General features: G+C 45.0%; 21 non-coding genes across 21 annotated transcripts; all 21 read left to right on the top strand.

Moving 5' to 3' along the window:
* The first annotated feature begins 197 nt into the window (after nucleotides 1-197).
* LOC146773691 (U5 spliceosomal RNA) lies at nucleotides 198-312 on the top strand. The gene has a single exon (XR_014975080.1). It is a non-coding gene; the product is annotated as a U5 spliceosomal RNA (small nuclear RNA).
* Nucleotides 313-1,200: 888 nt separating this feature from the next.
* On the top strand, nucleotides 1,201-1,315 carry LOC146773690 (U5 spliceosomal RNA). Its single transcript, XR_014973963.1, has one exon. It is a non-coding gene; the product is annotated as a U5 spliceosomal RNA (small nuclear RNA).
* An 876-nt stretch (nucleotides 1,316-2,191) lies between these two features.
* On the top strand, nucleotides 2,192-2,306 carry LOC146773689 (U5 spliceosomal RNA). Its single transcript, XR_014975079.1, has one exon. It is a non-coding gene; the product is annotated as a U5 spliceosomal RNA (small nuclear RNA).
* Nucleotides 2,307-3,146: 840 nt separating this feature from the next.
* On the top strand, nucleotides 3,147-3,261 carry LOC146773688 (U5 spliceosomal RNA). The gene has a single exon (XR_014975078.1). It is a non-coding gene; the product is annotated as a U5 spliceosomal RNA (small nuclear RNA).
* An 876-nt stretch (nucleotides 3,262-4,137) lies between these two features.
* Nucleotides 4,138-4,252, top strand: LOC146773687 (U5 spliceosomal RNA). Its single transcript, XR_014973764.1, has one exon. It is a non-coding gene; the product is annotated as a U5 spliceosomal RNA (small nuclear RNA).
* An 852-nt stretch (nucleotides 4,253-5,104) lies between these two features.
* Nucleotides 5,105-5,219, top strand: LOC146773686 (U5 spliceosomal RNA). Its single transcript, XR_014975077.1, has one exon. It is a non-coding gene; the product is annotated as a U5 spliceosomal RNA (small nuclear RNA).
* An 889-nt stretch (nucleotides 5,220-6,108) lies between these two features.
* LOC146773685 (U5 spliceosomal RNA) lies at nucleotides 6,109-6,223 on the top strand. Its single transcript, XR_014974594.1, has one exon. It is a non-coding gene; the product is annotated as a U5 spliceosomal RNA (small nuclear RNA).
* Nucleotides 6,224-7,099: 876 nt separating this feature from the next.
* Nucleotides 7,100-7,214, top strand: LOC146773684 (U5 spliceosomal RNA). The gene has a single exon (XR_014975076.1). It is a non-coding gene; the product is annotated as a U5 spliceosomal RNA (small nuclear RNA).
* Nucleotides 7,215-8,102: 888 nt separating this feature from the next.
* LOC146773683 (U5 spliceosomal RNA) lies at nucleotides 8,103-8,217 on the top strand. The gene has a single exon (XR_014975075.1). It is a non-coding gene; the product is annotated as a U5 spliceosomal RNA (small nuclear RNA).
* An 839-nt stretch (nucleotides 8,218-9,056) lies between these two features.
* On the top strand, nucleotides 9,057-9,171 carry LOC146773682 (U5 spliceosomal RNA). The gene has a single exon (XR_014975074.1). It is a non-coding gene; the product is annotated as a U5 spliceosomal RNA (small nuclear RNA).
* An 889-nt stretch (nucleotides 9,172-10,060) lies between these two features.
* Nucleotides 10,061-10,175, top strand: LOC146773681 (U5 spliceosomal RNA). The gene has a single exon (XR_014974593.1). It is a non-coding gene; the product is annotated as a U5 spliceosomal RNA (small nuclear RNA).
* An 876-nt stretch (nucleotides 10,176-11,051) lies between these two features.
* Nucleotides 11,052-11,166, top strand: LOC146773680 (U5 spliceosomal RNA). The gene has a single exon (XR_014975072.1). It is a non-coding gene; the product is annotated as a U5 spliceosomal RNA (small nuclear RNA).
* Nucleotides 11,167-12,054: 888 nt separating this feature from the next.
* On the top strand, nucleotides 12,055-12,169 carry LOC146773679 (U5 spliceosomal RNA). The gene has a single exon (XR_014975071.1). It is a non-coding gene; the product is annotated as a U5 spliceosomal RNA (small nuclear RNA).
* An 875-nt stretch (nucleotides 12,170-13,044) lies between these two features.
* Nucleotides 13,045-13,159, top strand: LOC146773678 (U5 spliceosomal RNA). Its single transcript, XR_014973962.1, has one exon. It is a non-coding gene; the product is annotated as a U5 spliceosomal RNA (small nuclear RNA).
* An 876-nt stretch (nucleotides 13,160-14,035) lies between these two features.
* Nucleotides 14,036-14,150, top strand: LOC146773677 (U5 spliceosomal RNA). The gene has a single exon (XR_014973763.1). It is a non-coding gene; the product is annotated as a U5 spliceosomal RNA (small nuclear RNA).
* Nucleotides 14,151-15,002: 852 nt separating this feature from the next.
* Nucleotides 15,003-15,117, top strand: LOC146773676 (U5 spliceosomal RNA). The gene has a single exon (XR_014975070.1). It is a non-coding gene; the product is annotated as a U5 spliceosomal RNA (small nuclear RNA).
* Nucleotides 15,118-16,006: 889 nt separating this feature from the next.
* Nucleotides 16,007-16,121, top strand: LOC146773675 (U5 spliceosomal RNA). Its single transcript, XR_014974592.1, has one exon. It is a non-coding gene; the product is annotated as a U5 spliceosomal RNA (small nuclear RNA).
* An 876-nt stretch (nucleotides 16,122-16,997) lies between these two features.
* On the top strand, nucleotides 16,998-17,112 carry LOC146773674 (U5 spliceosomal RNA). Its single transcript, XR_014975069.1, has one exon. It is a non-coding gene; the product is annotated as a U5 spliceosomal RNA (small nuclear RNA).
* Nucleotides 17,113-18,000: 888 nt separating this feature from the next.
* Nucleotides 18,001-18,115, top strand: LOC146773673 (U5 spliceosomal RNA). The gene has a single exon (XR_014975068.1). It is a non-coding gene; the product is annotated as a U5 spliceosomal RNA (small nuclear RNA).
* Nucleotides 18,116-18,990: 875 nt separating this feature from the next.
* Nucleotides 18,991-19,105, top strand: LOC146773672 (U5 spliceosomal RNA). Its single transcript, XR_014973961.1, has one exon. It is a non-coding gene; the product is annotated as a U5 spliceosomal RNA (small nuclear RNA).
* An 876-nt stretch (nucleotides 19,106-19,981) lies between these two features.
* Nucleotides 19,982-20,096, top strand: LOC146773671 (U5 spliceosomal RNA). The gene has a single exon (XR_014975067.1). It is a non-coding gene; the product is annotated as a U5 spliceosomal RNA (small nuclear RNA).
* The last annotated feature ends 648 nt before the right edge of the window (nucleotides 20,097-20,744 follow it).

The following is a 20,744-nucleotide window of genomic DNA, read 5'->3' as shown; positions in this document are numbered from 1 at the left end:
ATATTCCCAGACATACACATGTGAACAGTCCACCTTTTTGTACCTTGAGCAGAGACTTTGAAATGTTGGCCTGTTTTGCCCACCGGCCTGGTTCTCGCCCTCTTTCTTAGAGCCTGAAAATACCTTTCAGGTCCTCACCCTCGCAATGACAGGGTCTTTGATGTGCCGCCACTTACCCTAGAGAGCTATATTGTCACTTACTCTGGTTTCTCTTCAAAACGAAAAAATCTTTCGCCTTTTACTAAAGATTTCCGTGGAGAGGAACATTTAAGAGTTTATTCAATTTTTTTAAGCCTTGCCACAGGTGAGGCTGTTTATCATTTGTTTAAAAGAAAAGCATTACAAGTTGGGGAATATCCAGCAATTGTCTGCTGCTTTTTTGGGGGACATGAGTTTGGTGTTTTATTCCTGAGCTCTCTGCTTGCTCATTTGCATAAACAGAGTGCAGGAGAGGTGCCTCATGGGAAAGAGCTTGTGCAGTGCATGAGATTGCTTTTCTTGACTGACTTGAAACTTCACGATCGCAGGCAGTATATTTTCTTATCTCCCAAAGATCCTGCTGCCAGATCCCAGAGGTCACCCTCCTTTTTAAAGGTGGGACCAAGACTCATGCTGTGCTTTTCATAGGGCTTGCCCGTTATTTGTGCCTGTTAGAGGTGCCCTGAGAGGTCGCCAATCCTGAGTCAGCTTCCTCTCAGGTAGACTTGAAGGGGCACGTCAGACTTGTTTCACGTGTCTCCAGCCTAGACAGATATATCCTTCTATATTCAGGTTTAATGAAAGTACGTGTGAAAAAGGCACATACGGTGCATGGCTATGTGTAGAGCACAGTGGTGGCTCTGAGCATATCGATTGGAGGGATGGTGTTGAAAGCGTAAAATGGCTAGGGGACAAAAGGCCTACAGTGCCACTTAACTAAAAGCCTGATTCACATTTCCTGTTCCCCTTCCCCAGCAGCCCCGACAACTCCTAATGAGCTGAGGTGAGTACAAAAGAAATTTGCATATTCCCAGACATACACATGTGAACAGTCCACCTTTTTGTACCTTGAGCAGAGACTTTGAAATGTTGGCCTGTTTTGCCCACCGGCCTGGTTCTCGCCCTCTTTCTTAGAGCCTGAAAATACCTTTCAGGTCCTCACCCTCGCAATGACAGGGTCTTTGATGTGCCGCCACTTACCCTAGAGAGCTATATTGTCACTTACTCTGGTTTCTCTTCAAAACGAAAAAATCTTTCGCCTTTTACTAAAGATTTCCGTGGAGAGGAACATTTAAGAGTTTATTCAATTTTTTTAATCCTTGCCACAGGTGAGGCTGTTTATCATTTGTTTAAAAGAAAAGCATTACAAGTTGGGGAATATCCAGCAATTGTCTGCTGCTTTTTTGGGGGACATGAGTTTGGTGTTTTATTCCTGAGCTCTCTGCTTGCTCATTTGCATAAACAGAGTGCAGGAGAGGTGCCTCATGGGAAAGAGCTTGTGCAGTGCATGAGATTGCTTTTCTTGACTGACTTGAAACTTCACGATTGCAGGCAGTATATTTTCTTATCTCCCAAAGATCCTGCTGCCAGATCCCAGAGGTCACCCTCCTTTTTAAAGGTGGGCCCAAGCCTCATGCTGTGCTTTTCATAGGGCTTGCCCGTTATTTGTGCCCGTGAGAGGTCACCAATCCTGAGTCAGCTTCCTCTCAGGTAGACTTGAAGGGGCACGTCAGACTTGTTTCATGTGTCTCCAGCCTAGACAGATATATCCTTCTATATTCAGGTTTAATGAAAGTACGTGTGAAAAAGGCACATACGGTGCATGGCTATGTGTAGAGCACAGTGGTGGCTCTGAGCATATCGATTGGAGAGATGGTGTTGAAAGCGTAAAATGGCTAGGGGACAAAAGGCCTACAGTGCCACTTAACTAAAAGCCTGATTCACATTTCCTGTTCCCCTTCCCCAGCAGCCCCGACAACTCCTAATGAGCTGAGGTGAGTACAAAAGAAATTTGCATATTCCCAGACATACACATGTGAACAGTCCACCTTTTTGTACCTTGAGCAGAGACTTTGAAATGTTGGCCTGTTTTGCCCACCGGCCTGGTTCTCGCCCTCTTTCTTAGAGCCTGAAAATACCTTTCAGGTCCTCACCCTCGCAATGACAGGGTCTTTGATGTGCCGCCACTTACCCTAGAGAGCTATATTGTCACTTACTCTGGTTTCTCTTCAAAACGAAAAAATCTTTCGCCTTTTACTAAAGATTTCCGTGGAGAGGAACATTTAAGAGTTTATTCAATTTTTTTAAGCCTTGCCACAGGTGAGGCTGTTTATCATTTGTTTAAAAGAAAAGCATTACAAGTTGGGGAATATCCAGCAATTGTCTGCTGCTTTTTTGGGGGACATGAGTTTGGTGTTTTATTCCTGAGCTCTCTGCTTGCTCATTTGCATAAACAGAGTGCAGGAGAGGTGCCTCATGGGAAAGAGCTTGTGCAGTGCATGAGATTGCTTTTCTTGACTGACTTGAAACTTCACGATCGCAGGCAGTATATTTTCTTATCTCCCAAAGATCCTGCTGCCAGATCCCAGAGGTCACCCTCCTTTTTAAAGGTGGGACCAAGACTCATGCTGTGCTTTTCATAGGGCTTGCCCGTTATTTGTGCCCGTGAGAGGTCACCAATCCTGAGTCAGCTTCCTCTCAGGTAGACTTGAAGGGGCACGTCAGACTTGTTTCACGTGTCTCCAGCCTAGACAGATATATCCTTCTATATTCAGGTTTAATGAAAGTACGTGTGAAAAAGGCACATACGGTGCATGGCTATGTGTAGAGCGTGTTGAAAGCGTAAAATGGCTAGGGGACAAAAGGCCTACAGTGCCACTTAACTAAAAGCCTGATTCACATTTCCTGTTCCCCTTCCCCAGCAGCCCCGACAACTCCTAATGAGCTGAGGTGAGTACAAAAGAAATTTGCATATTCCCAGACATACACATGTGAACAGTCCACCTTTTTGTACCTTGAGCAGAGACTTTGAAATGTTGGCCTGTTTTGCCCACCGGCCTGGTTCTCGCCCTCTTTCTTAGAGCCTGAAAATACCTTTCAGGTCCTCACCCTCGCAATGACAGGGTCTTTGATGTGCCGCCACTTACCCTAGAGAGCTATATTGTCACTTACTCTGGTTTCTCTTCAAAACGAAAAAATCTTTCGCCTTTTACTAAAGATTTCCGTGGAGAGGAACATTTAAGAGTTTATTCAATTTTTTTAAGCCTTGCCACAGGTGAGGCTGTTTATCATTTGTTTAAAAGAAAAGCATTACAAGTTGGGGAATATCCAGCAATTGTCTGCTGCTTTTTTGGGGGACATGAGTTTGGTGTTTTATTCCTGAGCTCTCTGCTTGCTCATTTGCATAAACAGAGTGCAGGAGAGGTGCCTCATGGGAAAGAGCTTGTGCAGTGCATGAGATTGCTTTTCTTGACTGACTTGAAACTTCACGATTGCAGGCAGTATATTTTCTTATCTCCCAAAGATCCTGCTGCCAGATCCCAGAGGTCACCCTCCTTTTTAAAGGTGGGACCAAGACTCATGCTGTGCTTTTCATAGGGCTTGCCCGTTATTTGTGCCCGTGAGAGGTCACCAATCCTGAGTCAGCTTCCTCTCAGGTAGACTTGAAGGGGCACGTCAGACTTGTTTCATGTGTCTCCAGCCTAGACAGATATATCCTTCTATATTCAGGTTTAATGAAAGTACGTGTGAAAAAGGCACATACGGTGCATGGCTATGTGTAGAGCACAGTGGTGGCTCTGAGCATATCGATTGGAGAGATGGTGTTGAAAGCGTAAAATGGCTAGGGGACAAAAGGCCTACAGTGCCACTTAACTAAAAGCCTGATTCACATTTCCTGTTCCCCTTCCCCAGCAGCCCCGACAACTCCTAATGAGCTGAGGTGAGTACAAAAGAAATTTGCATATTCCCAGACATACACATGTGAACAGTCCACCTTTTTGTACCTTGAGCAGAGACTTTGAAATGTTGGCCTGTTTTGCCCACCGGCCTGGTTCTCGCCCTCTTTCTTAGAGCCTGAAAATACCTTTCAGGTCCTCACCCTCGCAATGACAGGGTCTTTGATGTGCCGCCACTTACCCTAGAGAGCTATATTGTCACTTACTCTGGTTTCTCTTCAAAACGAAAAAATCTTTCGCCTTTTACTAAAGATTTCCGTGGAGAGGAACATTTAAGAGTTTATTCAATTTTTTTAAGTCTTGCCACAGGTGAGGCTGTTTATCATTTGTTTAAAAGAAAAGCATTACAAGTTGGGGAATATCCAGCAATTGTCTGCTGCTTTTTTGAGGGACATGAGTTTGGTGTTTTATTCCTGAGCTCTCTGCTTGCTCATTTGCATAAACAGAGTGCAGGAGAGGTGCCTCATGGGAAAGAGCTTGTGCAGTGCATGAGATTGCTTTTCTTGACTGACTTGAAACTTCACGATCGCAGGCAGTATATTTTTTTATCTCCCAAAGATCCTGCTGCCAGACCCCAGAGGTCACCCTCCTTTTTAAAGGTGGGACCAAGACTCATGCTGTGCTTTTCATAGGGCTTGCCCGTTATTTGTGCCCGTTAGAGGTGCCCTGAGAGGTCGCCAATCCTGAGTCAGCTTCCTCTCAGGTAGACTTGAAGGGGCACGTCAGACTTGTTTCACGTGTCTCCAGCCTAGACAGATATATCCTTCTATATTCAGGTTTAATGAAAGTACGTGTGAAAAAGGCACATACGGTGCATGGCTATGTGTAGAGCGTGTTGAAAGTGTAAAATGGCTAGGGGACAAAAGGCCTACAGTGCCACTTAACTAAAAGCCTGTTTCACATTTCCTGTTCCCCTTCCCCAGCAGCCCCGACAACTCCTAATGAGCTGAGGTGAGTACAAAAGAAATTTGCATATTCCCAGACATACACATGTGAACAGTCCACCTTTTTGTACCTTGAGCAGAGACTTTGAAATGTTGGCCTGTTTTGCCCACCGGCCTGGTTCTCGCCCTCTTTCTTAGAGCCTGAAAATACCTTTCAGGTCCTCACCCTCGCAATGACAGGGTCTTTGATGTGCCGCCACTTACCCTAGAGAGCTATATTGTCACTTACTCTGGTTTCTCTTCAAAACGAAAAAATCTTTCGCCTTTTACTAAAGATTTCCGTGGAGAGGAACATTTAAGAGTTTATTCAATTTTTTTAAGCCTTGCCACAGGTGAGGCTGTTTATCATTTGTTTAAAAGAAAAGCATTACAAGTTGGGGAATATCCAGCAATTGTCTGCTGCTTTTTTGGGGGACATGAGTTTGGTGTTTTATTCCTGAGCTCTCTGCTTGCTCATTTGCATAAACAGAGTGCAGGAGAGGTGCCTCATGGGAAAGAGCTTGTGCAGTGCATGAGATTGCTTTTCTTGACTGACTTGAAACTTCACGATCGCAGGCAGTATATTTTCTTATCTCCCAAAGATCCTGCTGCCAGATCCCAGAGGTCACCCTCCTTTTTAAAGGTGGGACCAAGACTCATGCTGTGCTTTTCATAGGGCTTGCCCGTTATTTGTGTCCGTTTAGAGGTGCCCTGAGAGGTCGCCAATCCTGAGTCAGCTTCCTCTCAGGTAGACTTGAAGGGGCACGTCAGACTTGTTTCACGTGTCTCCAGCCTAGACAGATATATCCTTCTATATTCAGGTTTAATGAAAGTACGTGTGAAAAAGGCACATACGGTGCATGGCTATGTGTAGAGCACAGTGGTGGCTCTGAGCATATCGATTGGAGGGATGGTGTTGAAAGCGTAAAATGGCTAGGGGACAAAAGGCCTACAGTGCCACTTAACTAAAAGCCTGATTCACATTTCCTGTTCCCCTTCCCCAGCAGCCCCGACAACTCCTAATGAGCTGAGGTGAGTACAAAAGAAATTTGCATATTCCCAGATATACACATGTGAACAGTCCACCTTTTTGTACCTTGAGCAGAGACTCTGAAATGTTGGCCTGTTTTGCCCACCGGCCTGGTTCTCGCCCTCTTTCTTAGAGCCTGAAAATACCTTTCAGGTCCTCACCCTCGCAATGACAGGGTCTTTGATGTGGCGCCACTTACCCTAGAGAGCTATATTGTCACTTATTCTGGTTTCTCTTCAAAACGAAAAAATCTTTCGCCTTTTACTAAAGATTTCCGTGGCGAGGAACATTTAAGAGTTTATTCAATTTTTTTAAGCCTTGCCACAGGTGAGGCTGTTTATCATTTGTTTAAAAGAAAAGTATTAGAAGTTGGGGAATATCCAGCAATTGTCTGCTGCTTTTTTGGGGGACATGAGTTTGGTGTTTTATTCCTGAGCTCTCTGCTTGCTCATTTGCATAAACAGAGTGCAGGAGAGGTGCCTCATGGGAAAGAGCTTGTGCAGTGCATATGATTGCTTTTCTTGACTGACTTCAAACTTCACGATCGCAGGCAGTATATTTTCTTATCTCCCAAAGATCCTGCTGCCAGATCCCAGAGGTCACCCTCCTTTTTAAAGGTGGGACCAAGACTCATGCTGTGCTTTTCATAGGGCTTGCCCCTTATTTGTGCCCGTGAGAGGTCACCAATCCTGAGTCAGCTTCCTCTCAGGTAGACTTGAAGGGGCACGTCAGACTTGTTTCATGTGTCTCCAGCCTAGACAGATATATCCTTCTATATTCAGGTTTAATGAAAGTACGTGTGAAAAAGGCACATACGGTGCATGGCTATGTGTAGAGCACAGTGGTGGCTCTGAGCATATCGATTGGAGAGATGGTGTTGAAAGCGTAAAATGGCTAGGGGACAAAAGGCCTACAGTGCCACTTAACTAAAAGCCTGATTCACATTTCCTGTTCCCCTTCCCCAGCAGCCCCGACAACTCCTAATGAGCTGAGGTGAGTACAAAAGAAATTTGCATATTCCCAGACATACACATGTGAACAGTCCACCTTTTTGTACCTTGAGCAGAGACTTTGAAATGTTGGCCTGTTTTGCCCACCGGCCTGGTTCTCGCCCTCTTTCTTAGAGCCTGAAAATACCTTTCAGGTCCTCACCCTCGCAATGACAGGGTCTTTGATGTGCCGCCACTTACCCTAGAGAGCTATATTGTCACTTACTCTGGTTTCTCTTCAAAACGAAAAAATCTTTCGCCTTTTACTAAAGATTTCCGTGGAGAGGAACATTTAAGAGTTTATTCAATTTTTTTAAGCCTTGCCACAGGTGAGGCTGTTTATCATTTGTTTAAAAGAAAAGCATTACAAGTTGGGGAATATCCAGCAATTGTCTGCTGCTTTTTTGAGGGACATGAGTTTGGTGTTTTATTCCTGAGCTCTCTGCTTGCTCATTTGCATAAACAGAGTGCAGGAGAGGTGCCTCATGGGAAAGAGCTTGTGCAGTGCATGAGATTGCTTTTCTTGACTGACTTGAAACTTCACGATCGCAGGCAGTATATTTTCTTATCTCCCAAAGATCCTGCTGCCAGATCCCAGAGGTCACCCTCCTTTTTAAAGGTGGGACCAAGACTCATGCTGTGCTTTTCATAGGGCTTGCCCGTTATTTGTGCCCGTTAGAGGTGCCCTGAGAGGTCGCCAATCCTGAGTCAGCTTCCTCTCAGGTAGACTTGAAGGGGCACGTCAGACTTGTTTCACGTGTCTCCAGCCTAGACAGATATATCCTTCTATATTCAGGTTTAATGAAAGTACGTGTGAAAAAGGCACATACGGTGCATGGCTATGTGTAGAGCACAGTGGTGGCTCTGAGCATATCGATTGGAGGGATGGTGTTGAAAGCGTAAAATGGCTAGGGGACAAAAGGCCTACAGTGCCACTTAACTAAAAGCCTGATTCACATTTCCTGTTCCCCTTCCCCAGCAGCCCCGACAACTCCTAATGAGCTGAGGTGAGTACAAAAGAAATTTGCATATTCCCAGACATACACATGTGAACAGTCCACCTTTTTGTACCTTGAGCAGAGACTTTGAAATGTTGGCCTGTTTTGCCCACCGGCCTGGTTCTCGCCCTCTTTCTTAGAGCCTGAAAATACCTTTCAGGTCCTCACCCTCGCAATGACAGGGTCTTTGATGTGCCGCCACTTACCCTAGAGAGCTATATTGTCACTTACTCTGGTTTCTCTTCAAAACGAAAAAATCTTTCGCCTTTTACTAAAGATTTCCGTGGAGAGGAACATTTAAGAGTTTATTCAATTTTTTTAAGCCTTGCCACAGGTGAGGCTGTTTATCATTTGTTTAAAAGAAAAGCATTACAAGTTGGGGAATATCCAGCAATTGTCTGCTGCTTTTTTGGGGGACATGAGTTTGGTGTTTTATTCCTGAGCTCTCTGCTTGCTCATTTGCATAAACAGAGTGCAGGAGAGGTGCCTCATGGGAAAGAGCTTGTGCAGTGCATGAGATTGCTTTTCTTGACTGACTTGAAACTTCACGATTGCAGGCAGTATATTTTCTTATCTCCCAAAGATCCTGCTGCCAGATCCCAGAGGTCACCCTCCTTTTTAAAGGTGGGACCAAGACTCATGCTGTGCTTTTCATAGGGCTTGCCCGTTATTTGTGCCCTGAGAGGTCGCCAATCCTGAGTCAGCTTCCTCTCAGGTAGACTTGAAGGGGCACGTCAGACTTGTTTCACGTGTCTCCAGCCTAGACAGATATATCCTTCTATATTCAGGTTTAATGAAAGTACGTGTGAAAAAGGCACATACGGTGCATGGCTATGTGTAGAGCGTGTTGAAAGTGTAAAATGGCTAGGGGACAAAAGGCCTACAGTGCCACTTAACTAAAAGCCTGTTTCACATTTCCTGTTCCCCTTCCCCAGCAGCCCCGACAACTCCTAATGAGCTGAGGTGAGTACAAAAGAAATTTGCATATTCCCAGACATACACATGTGAACAGTCCACCTTTTTGTACCTTGAGCAGAGACTTTGAAATGTTGGCCTGTTTTGCCCACCGGCCTGGTTCTCGCCCTCTTTCTTAGAGCCTGAAAATACCTTTCAGGTCCTCACCCTCGCAATGACAGGGTCTTTGATGTGCCGCCACTTACCCTAGAGAGCTATATTGTCACTTACTCTGGTTTCTCTTCAAAACGAAAAAATCTTTCGCCTTTTACTAAAGATTTCCGTGGAGAGGAACATTTAAGAGTTTATTCAATTTTTTTAAGCCTTGCCACAGGTGAGGCTGTTTATCATTTGTTTAAAAGAAAAGCATTACAAGTTGGGGAATATCCAGCAATTGTCTGCTGCTTTTTTGGGGGACATGAGTTTGGTGTTTTATTCCTGAGCTCTCTGCTTGCTCATTTGCATAAACAGAGTGCAGGAGAGGTGCCTCATGGGAAAGAGCTTGTGCAGTGCATGAGATTGCTTTTCTTGACTGACTTGAAACTTCACGATCGCAGGCAGTATATTTTCTTATCTCCCAAAGATCCTGCTGCCAGATCCCAGAGGTCACCCTCCTTTTTAAAGGTGGGACCAAGACTCATGCTGTGCTTTTCATAGGGCTTGCCCGTTATTTGTGTCCGTTTAGAGGTGCCCTGAGAGGTCGCCAATCCTGAGTCAGCTTCCTCTCAGGTAGACTTGAAGGGGCACGTCAGACTTGTTTCACGTGTCTCCAGCCTAGACAGATATATCCTTCTATATTCAGGTTTAATGAAAGTACGTGTGAAAAAGGCACATACGGTGCATGGCTATGTGTAGAGCACAGTGGTGGCTCTGAGCATATCGATTGGAGGGATGGTGTTGAAAGCGTAAAATGGCTAGGGGACAAAAGGCCTACAGTGCCACTTAACTAAAAGCCTGATTCACATTTCCTGTTCCCCTTCCCCAGCAGCCCCGACAACTCCTAATGAGCTGAGGTGAGTACAAAAGAAATTTGCATATTCCCAGATATACACATGTGAACAGTCCACCTTTTTGTACCTTGAGCAGAGACTCTGAAATGTTGGCCTGTTTTGCCCACCGGCCTGGTTCTCGCCCTCTTTCTTAGAGCCTGAAAATACCTTTCAGGTCCTCACCCTCGCAATGACAGGGTCTTTGATGTGGCGCCACTTACCCTAGAGAGCTATATTGTCACTTATTCTGGTTTCTCTTCAAAACGAAAAAATCTTTCGCCTTTTACTAAAGATTTCCGTGGCGAGGAACATTTAAGAGTTTATTCAATTTTTTTAAGCCTTGCCACAGGTGAGGCTGTTTATCATTTGTTTAAAAGAAAAGTATTAGAAGTTGGGGAATATCCAGCAATTGTCTGCTGCTTTTTTGGGGGACATGAGTTTGGTGTTTTATTCCTGAGCTCTCTGCTTGCTCATTTGCATAAACAGAGTGCAGGAGAGGTGCCTCATGGGAAAGAGCTTGTGCAGTGCATATGATTGCTTTTCTTGACTGACTTCAAACTTCACGATCGCAGGCAGTATATTTTCTTATCTCCCAAAGATCCTGCTGCCAGATCCCATAGGTCACCCTCCTTTTTAAAGGTGGGACCAAGACTCATGCTGTGCTTTTCATAGGGCTTGCCCCTTATTTGTGCCCGTGAGAGGTCACCAATCCTGAGTCAGCTTCCTCTCAGGTAGACTTGAAGGGGCACGTCAGACTTGTTTCATGTGTCTCCAGCCTAGACAGATATATCCTTCTATATTCAGGTTTAATGAAAGTACGTGTGAAAAAGGCACATACGGTGCATGGCTATGTGTAGAGCACAGTGGTGGCTCTGAGCATATCGATTGGAGAGATGGTGTTGAAAGCGTAAAATGGCTAGGGGACAAAAGGCCTACAGTGCCACTTAACTAAAAGCCTGATTCACATTTCCTGTTCCCCTTCCCCAGCAGCCCCGACAACTCCTAATGAGCTGAGGTGAGTACAAAAGAAATTTGCATATTCCCAGACATACACATGTGAACAGTCCACCTTTTTGTACCTTGAGCAGAGACTTTGAAATGTTGGCCTGTTTTGCCCACCGGCCTGGTTCTCGCCCTCTTTCTTAGAGCCTGAAAATACCTTTCAGGTCCTCACCCTCGCAATGACAGGGTCTTTGATGTGCCGCCACTTACCCTAGAGAGCTATATTGTCACTTACTCTGGTTTCTCTTCAAAACGAAAAAATCTTTCGCCTTTTACTAAAGATTTCCGTGGAGAGGAACATTTAAGAGTTTATTCAATTTTTTTAAGCCTTGCCACAGGTGAGGCTGTTTATCATTTGTTTAAAAGAAAAGCATTACAAGTTGGGGAATATCCAGCAATTGTCTGCTGCTTTTTTGAGGGACATGAGTTTGGTGTTTTATTCCTGAGCTCTCTGCTTGCTCATTTGCATAAACAGAGTGCAGGAGAGGTGCCTCATGGGAAAGAGCTTGTGCAGTGCATGAGATTGCTTTTCTTGACTGACTTGAAACTTCACGATCGCAGGCAGTATATTTTCTTATCTCCCAAAGATCCTGCTGCCAGATCCCAGAGGTCACCCTCCTTTTTAAAGGTGGGACCAAGACTCATGCTGTGCTTTTCATAGGGCTTGCCCGTTATTTGTGCCCGTTAGAGGTGCCCTGAGAGGTCGCCAATCCTGAGTCAGCTTCCTCTCAGGTAGACTTGAAGGGGCACGTCAGACTTGTTTCACGTGTCTCCAGCCTAGACAGATATATCCTTCTATATTCAGGTTTAATGAAAGTACGTGTGAAAAAGGCACATACGGTGCATGGCTATGTGTAGAGCACAGTGGTGGCTCTGAGCATATCGATTGGAGGGATGGTGTTGAAAGCGTAAAATGGCTAGGGGACAAAAGGCCTACAGTGCCACTTAACTAAAAGCCTGATTCACATTTCCTGTTCCCCTTCCCCAGCAGCCCCGACAACTCCTAATGAGCTGAGGTGAGTACAAAAGAAATTTGCATATTCCCAGACATACACATGTGAACAGTCCACCTTTTTGTACCTTGAGCAGAGACTTTGAAATGTTGGCCTGTTTTGCCCACCGGCCTGGTTCTCGCCCTCTTTCTTAGAGCCTGAAAATACCTTTCAGGTCCTCACCCTCGCAATGACAGGGTCTTTGATGTGCCGCCACTTACCCTAGAGAGCTATATTGTCACTTACTCTGGTTTCTCTTCAAAACGAAAAAATCTTTCGCCTTTTACTAAAGATTTCCGTGGAGAGGAACATTTAAGAGTTTATTCAATTTTTTTAAGCCTTGCCACAGGTGAGGCTGTTTATCATTTGTTTAAAAGAAAAGCATTACAAGTTGGGGAATATCCAGCAATTGTCTGCTGCTTTTTTGGGGGACATGAGTTTGGTGTTTTATTCCTGAGCTCTCTGCTTGCTCATTTGCATAAACAGAGTGCAGGAGAGGTGCCTCATGGGAAAGAGCTTGTGCAGTGCATGAGATTGCTTTTCTTGACTGACTTGAAACTTCACGATTGCAGGCAGTATATTTTCTTATCTCCCAAAGATCCTGCTGCCAGATCCCAGAGGTCACCCTCCTTTTTAAAGGTGGGACCAAGACTCATGCTGTGCTTTTCATAGGGCTTGCCCGTTATTTGTGCCCTGAGAGGTCGCCAATCCTGAGTCAGCTTCCTCTCAGGTAGACTTGAAGGGGCACGTCAGACTTGTTTCACGTGTCTCCAGCCTAGACAGATATATCCTTCTATATTCAGGTTTAATGAAAGTACGTGTGAAAAAGGCACATACGGTGCATGGCTATGTGTAGAGCACAGTGGTGGCTCTGAGCATATCGATTGGAGGGATGGTGTTGAAAGCGTAAAATGGCTAGGGGACAAAAGGCCTACAGTGCCACTTAACTAAAAGCCTGATTCACATTTCCTGTTCCCCTTCCCCAGCAGCCCCGACAACTCCTAATGAGCTGAGGTGAGTACAAAAGAAATTTGCATATTCCCAGACATACACATGTGAACAGTCCACCTTTTTGTACCTTGAGCAGAGACTTTGAAATGTTGGCCTGTTTTGCCCACCGGCCTGGTTCTCGCCCTCTTTCTTAGAGCCTGAAAATACCTTTCAGGTCCTCACCCTCGCAATGACAGGGTCTTTGATGTGCCGCCACTTACCCTAGAGAGCTATATTGTCACTTACTCTGGTTTCTCTTCAAAACGAAAAAATCTTTCGCCTTTTACTAAAGATTTCCGTGGAGAGGAACATTTAAGAGTTTATTCAATTTTTTTAATCCTTGCCACAGGTGAGGCTGTTTATCATTTGTTTAAAAGAAAAGCATTACAAGTTGGGGAATATCCAGCAATTGTCTGCTGCTTTTTTGGGGGACATGAGTTTGGTGTTTTATTCCTGAGCTCTCTGCTTGCTCATTTGCATAAACAGAGTGCAGGAGAGGTGCCTCATGGGAAAGAGCTTGTGCAGTGCATGAGATTGCTTTTCTTGACTGACTTGAAACTTCACGATCGCAGGCAGTATATTTTCTTATCTCCCAAAGATCCTGCTGCCAGATCCCAGAGGTCACCCTCCTTTTTAAAGGTGGGCCCAAGACTCATGCTGTGCTTTTCATAGGGCTTGCCCGTTATTTGTGCCCGTGAGAGGTCACCAATCCTGAGTCAGCTTCCTCTCAGGTAGACTTGAAGGGGCACGTCAGACTTGTTTCATGTGTCTCCAGCCTAGACAGATATATCCTTCTATATTCAGGTTTAATGAAAGTACGTGTGAAAAAGGCACATACGGTGCATGGCTATGTGTAGAGCACAGTGGTGGCTCTGAGCATATCGATTGGAGAGATGGTGTTGAAAGCGTAAAATGGCTAGGGGACAAAAGGCCTACAGTGCCACTTAACTAAAAGCCTGATTCACATTTCCTGTTCCCCTTCCCCAGCAGCCCCGACAACTCCTAATGAGCTGAGGTGAGTACAAAAGAAATTTGCATATTCCCAGACATACACATGTGAACAGTCCACCTTTTTGTACCTTGAGCAGAGACTTTGAAATGTTGGCCTGTTTTGCCCACCGGCCTGGTTCTCGCCCTCTTTCTTAGAGCCTGAAAATACCTTTCAGGTCCTCACCCTCGCAATGACAGGGTCTTTGATGTGCCGCCACTTACCCTAGAGAGCTATATTGTCACTTACTCTGGTTTCTCTTCAAAACGAAAAAATCTTTCGCCTTTTACTAAAGATTTCCGTGGAGAGGAACATTTAAGAGTTTATTCAATTTTTTTAAGTCTTGCCACAGGTGAGGCTGTTTATCATTTGTTTAAAAGAAAAGCATTACAAGTTGGGGAATATCCAGCAATTGTCTGCTGCTTTTTTGAGGGACATGAGTTTGGTGTTTTATTCCTGAGCTCTCTGCTTGCTCATTTGCATAAACAGAGTGCAGGAGAGGTGCCTCATGGGAAAGAGCTTGTGCAGTGCATGAGATTGCTTTTCTTGACTGACTTGAAACTTCACGATCGCAGGCAGTATATTTTTTTATCTCCCAAAGATCCTGCTGCCAGACCCCAGAGGTCACCCTCCTTTTTAAAGGTGGGACCAAGACTCATGCTGTGCTTTTCATAGGGCTTGCCCGTTATTTGTGCCCGTTAGAGGTGCCCTGAGAGGTCGCCAATCCTGAGTCAGCTTCCTCTCAGGTAGACTTGAAGGGGCACGTCAGACTTGTTTCACGTGTCTCCAGCCTAGACAGATATATCCTTCTATATTCAGGTTTAATGAAAGTACGTGTGAAAAAGGCACATACGGTGCATGGCTATGTGTAGAGCGTGTTGAAAGTGTAAAATGGCTAGGGGACAAAAGGCCTACAGTGCCACTTAACTAAAAGCCTGTTTCACATTTCCTGTTCCCCTTCCCCAGCAGCCCCGACAACTCCTAATGAGCTGAGGTGAGTACAAAAGAAATTTGCATATTCCCAGACATACACATGTGAACAGTCCACCTTTTTGTACCTTGAGCAGAGACTTTGAAATGTTGGCCTGTTTTGCCCACCGGCCTGGTTCTCGCCCTCTTTCTTAGAGCCTGAAAATACCTTTCAGGTCCTCACCCTCGCAATGACAGGGTCTTTGATGTGCCGCCACTTACCCTAGAGAGCTATATTGTCACTTACTCTGGTTTCTCTTCAAAACGAAAAAATCTTTCGCCTTTTACTAAAGATTTCCGTGGAGAGGAACATTTAAGAGTTTATTCAATTTTTTTAAGCCTTGCCACAGGTGAGGCTGTTTATCATTTGTTTAAAAGAAAAGCATTACAAGTTGGGGAATATCCAGCAATTGTCTGCTGCTTTTTTGGGGGACATGAGTTTGGTGTTTTATTCCTGAGCTCTCTGCTTGCTCATTTGCATAAACAGAGTGCAGGAGAGGTGCCTCATGGGAAAGAGCTTGTGCAGTGCATGAGATTGCTTTTCTTGACTGACTTGAAACTTCACGATCGCAGGCAGTATATTTTCTTATCTCCCAAAGATCCTGCTGCCAGATCCCAGAGGTCACCCTCCTTTTTAAAGGTGGGACCAAGACTCATGCTGTGCTTTTCATAGGGCTTGCCCGTTATTTGTGTCCGTTTAGAGGTGCCCTGAGAGGTCGCCAATCCTGAGTCAGCTTCCTCTCAGGTAGACTTGAAGGGGCACGTCAGACTTGTTTCACGTGTCTCCAGCCTAGACAGATATATCCTTCTATATTCAGGTTTAATGAAAGTACGTGTGAAAAAGGCACATACGGTGCATGGCTATGTGTAGAGCACAGTGGTGGCTCTGAGCATATCGATTGGAGGGATGGTGTTGAAAGCGTAAAATGGCTAGGGGACAAAAGGCCTACAGTGCCACTTAACTAAAAGCCTGATTCACATTTCCTGTTCCCCTTCCCCAGCAGCCCCGACAACTCCTAATGAGCTGAGGTGAGTACAAAAGAAATTTGCATATTCCCAGATATACACATGTGAACAGTCCACCTTTTTGTACCTTGAGCAGAGACTCTGAAATGTTGGCCTGTTTTGCCCACCGGCCTGGTTCTCGCCCTCTTTCTTAGAGCCTGAAAATACCTTTCAGGTCCTCACCCTCGCAATGACAGGGTCTTTGATGTGGCGCCACTTACCCTAGAGAGCTATATTGTCACTTATTCTGGTTTCTCTTCAAAACGAAAAAATCTTTCGCCTTTTACTAAAGATTTCCGTGGCGAGGAACATTTAAGAGTTTATTCAATTTTTTTAAGCCTTGCCACAGGTGAGGCTGTTTATCATTTGTTTAAAAGAAAAGTATTAGAAGTTGGGGAATATCCAGCAATTGTCTGCTGCTTTTTTGGGGGACATGAGTTTGGTGTTTTATTCCTGAGCTCTCTGCTTGCTCATTTGCATAAACAGAGTGCAGGAGAGGTGCCTCATGGGAAAGAGCTTGTGCAGTGCATATGATTGCTTTTCTTGACTGACTTCAAACTTCACGATCGCAGGCAGTATATTTTCTTATCTCCCAAAGATCCTGCTGCCAGATCCCAGAGGTCACCCTCCTTTTTAAAGGTGGGACCAAGACTCATGCTGTGCTTTTCATAGGGCTTGCCCCTTATTTGTGCCCGTGAGAGGTCACCAATCCTGAGTCAGCTTCCTCTCAGGTAGACTTGAAGGGGCACGTCAGACTTGTTTCATGTGTCTCCAGCCTAGACAGATATATCCTTCTATATTCAGGTTTAATGAAAGTACGTGTGAAAAAGGCACATACGGTGCATGGCTATGTGTAGAGCACAGTGGTGGCTCTGAGCATATCGATTGGAGAGATGGTGTTGAAAGCGTAAAATGGCTAGGGGACAAAAGGCCTACAGTGCCACTTAACTAAAAGCCTGATTCACATTTCCTGTTCCCCTTCCCCAGCAGCCCCGACAACTCCTAATGAGCTGAGGTGAGTACAAAAGAAATTTGCATATTCCCAGACATACACATGTGAACAGTCCACCTTTTTGTACCTTGAGCAGAGACTTTGAAATGTTGGCCTGTTTTGCCCACCGGCCTGGTTCTCGCCCTCTTTCTTAGAGCCTGAAAATACCTTTCAGGTCCTCACCCTCGCAATGACAGGGTCTTTGATGTGCCGCCACTTACCCTAGAGAGCTATATTGTCACTTACTCTGGTTTCTCTTCAAAACGAAAAAATCTTTCGCCTTTTACTAAAGATTTCCGTGGAGAGGAACATTTAAGAGTTTATTCAATTTTTTTAAGCCTTGCCACAGGTGAGGCTGTTTATCATTTGTTTAAAAGAAAAGCATTACAAGTTGGGGAATATCCAGCAATTGTCTGCTGCTTTTTTGAGGGACATGAGTTTGGTGTTTTATTCCTGAGCTCTCTGCTTGCTCATTTGCATAAACAGAGTGCAGGAGAGGTGCCTCATGGGAAAGAGCTTGTGCAGTGCATGAGATTGCTTTTCTTGACTGACTTGAAACTTCACGATCGCAGGCAGTATATTTTCTTATCTCCCAAAGATCCTGCTGCCAGATCCCAGAGGTCACCCTCCTTTTTAAAGGTGGGACCAAGACTCATGCTGTGCTTTTCATAGGGCTTGCCCGTTATTTGTGCCCGTTAGAGGTGCCCTGAGAGGTCGCCAATCCTGAGTCAGCTTCCTCTCAGGTAGACTTGAAGGGGCACGTCAGACTTGTTTCACGTGTCTCCAGCCTAGACAGATATATCCTTCTATATTCAGGTTTAATGAAAGTACGTGTGAAAAAGGCACATACGGTGCATGGCTATGTGTAGAGCACAGTGGTGGCTCTGAGCATATCGATTGGAGGGATGGTGTTGAAAGCGTAAAATGGCTAGGGGACAAAAGGCCTACAGTGCCACTTAACTAAAAGCCTGATTCACATTTCCTGTTCCCCTTCCCCAGCAGCCCCGACAACTCCTAATGAGCTGAGGTGAGTACAAAAGAAATTTGCATATTCCCAGACATACACATGTGAACAGTCCACCTTTTTGTACCTTGAGCAGAGACTTTGAAATGTTGGCCTGTTTTGCCCACCGGCCTGGTTCTCGCCCTCTTTCTTAGAGCCTGAAAATACCTTTCAGGTCCTCACCCTCGCAATGACAGGGTCTTTGATGTGCCGCCACTTACCCTAGAGAGCTATATTGTCACTTACTCTGGTTTCTCTTCAAAACGAAAAAATCTTTCGCCTTTTACTAAAGATTTCCGTGGAGAGGAACATTTAAGAGTTTATTCAATTTTTTTAAGCCTTGCCACAGGTGAGGCTGTTTATCATTTGTTTAAAAGAAAAGCATTACAAGTTGGGGAATATCCAGCAATTGTCTGCTGCTTTTTTGGGGGACATGAGTTTGGTGTTTTATTCCTGAGCTCTCTGCTTGCTCATTTGCATAAACAGAGTGCAGGAGAGGTGCCTCATGGGAAAGAGCTTGTGCAGTGCATGAGATTGCTTTTCTTGACTGACTTGAAACTTCACGATTGCAGGCAGTATATTTTCTTATCTCCCAAAGATCCTGCTGCCAGATCCCAGAGGTCACCCTCCTTTTTAAAGGTGGGACCAAGACTCATGCTGTGCTTTTCATAGGGCTTGCCCGTTATTTGTGCCCTGAGAGGTCGCCAATCCTGAGTCAGCTTCCTCTCAGGTAGACTTGAAGGGGCACGTCAGACTTGTTTCACGTGTCTCCAGCCTAGACAGATATATCCTTCTATATTCAGGTTTAATGAAAGTACGTGTGAAAAAGGCACATACGGTGCATGGCTATGTGTAGAGCACAGTGGTGGCTCTGAGCATATCGATTGGAGGGATGGTGTTGAAAGCGTAAAATGGCTAGGGGACAAAAGGCCTACAGTGCCACTTAACTAAAAGCCTGATTCACATTTCCTGTTCCCCTTCCCCAGCAGCCCCGACAACTCCTAATGAGCTGAGGTGAGTACAAAAGAAATTTGCATATTCCCAGACATACACATGTGAACAGTCCACCTTTTTGTACCTTGAGCAGAGACTTTGAAATGTTGGCCTGTTTTGCCCACCGGCCTGGTTCTCGCCCTCTTTCTTAGAGCCTGAAAATACCTTTCAGGTCCTCACCCTCGCAATGACAGGGTCTTTGATGTGCCGCCACTTACCCTAGAGAGCTATATTGTCACTTACTCTGGTTTCTCTTCAAAACGAAAAAATCTTTCGCCTTTTACTAAAGATTTCCGTGGAGAGGAACATTTAAGAGTTTATTCAATTTTTTTAATCCTTGCCACAGGTGAGGCTGTTTATCATTTGTTTAAAAGAAAAGCATTACAAGTTGGGGAATATCCAGCAATTGTCTGCTGCTTTTTTGGGGGACATGAGTTTGGTGTTTTATTCCTGAGCTCTCTGCTTGCTCATTTGCATAAACAGAGTGCAGGAGAGGTGCCTCATGGGAAAGAGCTTGTGCAGTGCATGAGATTGCTTTTCTTGACTGACTTGAAACTTCACGATTGCAGGCAGTATATTTTCTTATCTCCCAAAGATCCTGCTGCCAGATCCCAGAGGTCACCCTCCTTTTTAAAGGTGGGCCCAAGACTCATGCTGTGCTTTTCATAGGGCTTGCCCGTTATTTGTGCCCGTGAGAGGTCACCAATCCTGAGTCAGCTTCCTCTCAGGTAGACTTGAAGGGGCACGTCAGACTTGTTTCATGTGTCTCCAGCCTAGACAGATATATCCTTCTATATTCAGGTTTAATGAAAGTACGTGTGAAAAAGGCACATACGGTGCATGGCTATGTGTAGAGCACAGTGGTGGCTCTGAGCATATCGATTGGAGAGATGGTGTTGAAAGCGTAAAATGGCTAGGGGACAAAAGGCCTACAGTGCCACTTAACTAAAAGCCTGATTCACATTTCCTGTTCCCCTTCCCCAGCAGCCCCGACAACTCCTAATGAGCTGAGGTGAGTACAAAAGAAATTTGCATATTCCCAGACATACACATGTGAACAGTCCACCTTTTTGTACCTTGAGCAGAGACTTTGAAATGTTGGCCTGTTTTGCCCACCGGCCTGGTTCTCGCCCTCTTTCTTAGAGCCTGAAAATACCTTTCAGGTCCTCACCCTCGCAATGACAGGGTCTTTGATGTGCCGCCACTTACCCTAGAGAGCTATATTGTCACTTACTCTGGTTTCTCTTCAAAACGAAAAAATCTTTCGCCTTTTACTAAAGATTTCCGTGGAGAGGAACATTTAAGAGTTTATTCAATTTTTTTAAGCCTTGCCACAGGTGAGGCTGTTTATCATTTGTTTAAAAGAAAAGCATTACAAGTTGGGGAATATCCAGCAATTGTCTGCTGCTTTTTTGGGGGACATGAGTTTGGTGTTTTATTCCTGAGCTCTCTGCTTGCTCATTTGCATAAACAGAGTGCAGGAGAGGTGCCTCATGGGAAAGAGCTTGTGCAGTGCATGAGATTGCTTTTCTTGACTGACTTGAAACTTCACGATCGCAGGCAGTATATTTTCTTATCTCCCAAAGATCCTGCTGCCAGATCCCAGAGGTCACCCTCCTTTTTAAAGGTGGGACCAAGACTCATGCTGTGCTTTTCATAGGGCTTGCCCGTTATTTGTGCCCGTGAGAGGTCACCAATCCTGAGTCAGCTTCCTCTCAGGTAGACTTGAAGGGGCACGTCAGACTTGTTTCACGTGTCTCCAGCCTAGACAGATATATCCTTCTATATTCAGGTTTAATGAAAGTACGTGTGAAAAAGGCACATACGGTGCATGGCTATGTGTAGAGCGTGTTGAAAGCGTAAAATGGCTAGGGGACAAAAGGCCTACAGTGCCACTTAACTAAAAGCCTGATTCACATTTCCTGTTCCCCTTCCCCAGCAGCCCCGACAACTCCTAATGAGCTGAGGTGAGTACAAAAGAAATTTGCATATT

Source organism: Triturus cristatus, chromosome 12, assembly GCF_964204655.1.
Source record: "Triturus cristatus chromosome 12, aTriCri1.1, whole genome shotgun sequence".
Lineage (NCBI taxonomy): Eukaryota > Metazoa > Chordata > Amphibia > Caudata > Salamandridae > Triturus > Triturus cristatus.
The sequence above is the reverse complement of the archived record's forward strand: the minus strand, read 5'-3'. Positions and strand labels throughout refer to the sequence as shown.